Source organism: Rattus rattus, chromosome X (genome assembly GCF_011064425.1).
Source record: "Rattus rattus isolate New Zealand chromosome X, Rrattus_CSIRO_v1, whole genome shotgun sequence".
In the NCBI taxonomy this organism is placed as follows: Eukaryota; Metazoa; Chordata; class Mammalia; order Rodentia; family Muridae; genus Rattus; species Rattus rattus.
In genome coordinates this window covers 55,092,047-55,095,869 of record NC_046172.1, presented here as the reverse complement: position 1 = coordinate 55,095,869, position 3,823 = coordinate 55,092,047, and positions in this window count along the sequence as shown.

Here is a 3,823-nt window from a genome sequence, read left to right as displayed (position 1 = left end):
TGACAGACAGATCTTTCTTATGATCCTATTCAAGACTGCACACATGAACTAGAAATGAAAGATTTACACAGGAGTATGCCTTAGAGATAAAGGAATCAGGATAATCAGGCTTCCCCTTGAAATGATTTAACTTTTCCCAGGCATGTGGATTTCATTGACTTCAGGTGATGTATATTTCAAATTCCTCAGAGAATTGCTTTGGTTGAGTCAGGCACCCAGACGCAAGAGTTTTTAAATTCTAGGGCACATTGGTTAACTTGGCCTCTCTTGATTCCCCATGCTTTGATTGTTTGCTGATAGAAAACAGATGCACGATCCTGCCCACTCCAACCTCACCCCCTCATTTTTGTTTATGCGTGGTCATTTCTCATTCTAAACGGCAATGAAACCTCATGTTGCAATTTCTGAAATTTATGAGTGACATTTCTTTCTCTGTCACTGCTGCACCCCCAATTTACTATTCAAAATCTGAGTATCAAGTCATTGACAGTTGATTAAAGTGTGCTTATGGGCATGAGGACAGATGGAGGAATGACATCATGGCTCCCACTTCCCCATCTTCCAGATGGCACTTTCTAAGGAGAGATACCAGCATTCTCTTAGGCTCAGCTCCTCGCTTGCTCTCTGCTTGGAAGCAGCTCTGTTTCCCTTAGATGTAGACAATGAGGCTGGCTTCCTCCGTTCACTTGGGGATGCTGAGGCATTTTCAGAATTTCTTGTTGAAATTAAAACTTCCAGCATTAACTACACTTCCTGCTTCAAAAATTTTAATTAGACACAGCAAGAGAGCAGCCTTCTGACTTAGAGTTCTGACCTATTTTTGCATGAAATGACTCATTGTTGGGATTGTATTGAATGTTGGATTTCTGTTCTGTGTTTATTACCCGTGCTGGATTTGTCTTCTGACAATTAAATGCAAATGAGTCACATGCTCTAATACTGCCGCAAGGCTTTACCTGGATTACCAGGACTCTGTCAAAAATAAAATGTGTATGTGCTATACTTTTAAAATAGAACCTGATGTTTAAAGCAAAAGAGAAGTATACTATAGAGTCTATTTTATATTTTCCTTGTTTTACAAAACATAACATCTGTGAGTTCACCTACATGTATGTTTCAGTAGTCCATTCATTTATATTCCTGAGTAACTTATCACTGGGATGTGTTTGTTCTCTTCATCCTAGTTTGAGATGTTTCCAGATGGACATTATGGTACATAATATTGCCACGGCATTCAGCGGATACAAGCAGTCACCGTTTATCAACACAGTGTAGAAAATAACAGGCTTCATTATGACATTTTTACGTATGGAGTTGGACTTTGTCCATGTTCACTCTCCCTCCTTCCTTCCCCTCTCCCACTCATTAAAAAAAAACCCTAAATCATATCAGAGACTCATATGCAGTTGTAAGAAATAATAAAAAGAGCTAGGGGTGGCTCAGTGTGTTAAGAGTACTTTCAGCTTTCGCAGAGGACCCAGGTTCAGGTCTCAGTCCCCACATGACACTCACGATCTTCTGTGACTTCAATTTCAAGGCATCTGACACTCATTTCTGCTCTCTAAGTGCACAGATATAAATGAAGGCAAAACATTCATATATAGACAATAAAATTATCTTTTAAAAATGAAAATGACAAAGACACTAAGTACACAGATATGTGACTAGAGCCCATCTGGTGGGGGCATCTTACACATTATCATGAATCACTGCCCAGATAATAACATCGAGACAGTTATGATATAAAATACAATAAACAGAATGTGCTCCTCTGATAGCCACACTCATTTCTCACACAAGCTCTATTCTGCACACTTTTAACCCTCTTCCTTTTTTCTGCTTTTTTATTTTTGTTTATTTCAGGAAAAGTCTGAGATGAGACTGAAACTCACTGTTTAACCAAGGCTGACATCCAATGCAATTATTACAGTGCTGTAGCTCCATGGTCAGCTTCTCTCCCTTATTCCTTAACTAGGGAGATCCATCGCCCTATTCTTTATTTCTGCAACACTGTCATTCATAGAGTGAAAAAAAAAGCTTTTGAAAATGTAAAACAGTGTGAAATAGTAACTTGGAGTAACACTAATGCCACCCTGATATGACCGCTCACATTTGTAATAACGTACAGGAGTGCCATAAATTGGAGGCCTGCCTGGTCTACATAGTAAATTCCAGGATAATCTGGGCTCTGGTTTGAAAGCCTGTCTCAAACAAAACAATGAATTAAAATAAACAAAATACCTAAATCTATTATGTACTTTGGGGCGAAGTTTGCAGAGGTCAAATTCCTTGGTTCCTGCTCCACCTTCAGTCAGCAGCATAGCATCTTTGTTTCTCTAGACCGCCCCCTGCATCTTTTAAGGGGCCTTTTTATGGCACTATAGAATGATCTGGATATTACACCATCACCTCTAATCTACCTCAAAACCCTCAACCTAGCCACACTCAGGTAGTGATTTTATTTATATTGTTTCTTCAGCCCTAGAAGTTGATTCCTAGAACTCATTGTGTAGCCCCAGATTGTCAAGAGTGTGTGATCTTTCTGCCTATGTCTCCTGAGTAGCTAGGATTACAAGTCTGTGCCACTGGACCTATCTTTTTTTTTGGGGGGGGGGTTGTTTGTTTGTTTGTTTGTTTGATATTTTGCGACAGTACAAAGTAGCCCAGGCTGGCCTTAAACTCCAAACATAGTTGATACTTTGTCTCAAAAGCTAAAAATCTTGTTTGAAAAATTAATCTCTAAAGGATTATGTTTAGCAGAAAAGTGGGCAAAGGACTGTTCTGAGAATTTCATGTGTATGTGTGATAAACTAGTTTTCCTTCCAAAATTTTCACTTCCCATAAAGGGAATAAGTGGGGATGTCAGGTCCAAGAAATAGAAAGTTGTTATGTCGATCTCAATTTCCTCATCTGCAAAATGAAGATAACCACATCTAAGCTAAAGAATTTACATACATACTTTATAAACTTCAAAGTGCCACATATACAATCGGCCCTCATTTCACACAGCACCCTCCACTGCCTTCTGTAATAGGACCCAAGATAGTTCCCCTGTCTTTTATTGGCAGTGCACTAAAGGAAAGGTTGTAGGGAATAAAATGAGTCAGAGGTCTTCCAGACAAGGAAGCAAACAGGAGCTGACCCTCCCAGGCCTATGCCAGCGACAAGGGACCTCACTGTGTCTGATGGCATATGCTTATACTCTCAGCACTGAGGAGGAAAAAGCAAGAGAATTTCAAGTTAAAGTCATCCTGGGTTACTCGGCTTCTAAGCTCAAATGCCAAGAAAATCTAACAGTATCAACTGGTTAATGCAAGTCCCTGAGCCACACCAAAATGCTGGCTTGTGAGCCTTACCCTTTAATACAGTGGTTTTCAACCTATGGCCATTTAATACAGTTCCTCACATTGTTGTGACCAACCAACCATTCAATTGTTTTCACTGTTACTTTGTAACTGTAATATTGCTACTGTGATGAACCATAATGTAAAGGGTTTTGGAGATAGAGGTTTGCCAAATAGGTCATGACCCACAGGTTGACAACCACTGCTTTAACATCTGTGCTATTACCCCAACACATACCAGAAATCATGACATAAAGCAGGAAAAAAAAAAAAAAAGGAATAGCCCAGTCGGTTCTATCACACTTGTAACCTCAGAACTTAATCTGGTGGTGTTTAAAGTCATTCCTTCCTATTAAAATTGAGGACGATTATATTCCTTTTTCCACTAGAACTTAAATCAAGGTAAACTGAAATCAAAGATAGGCAGCCTATTGACTAGGAATTACAGTGAAATATACAGAAAGACTGAGTCATAGTGC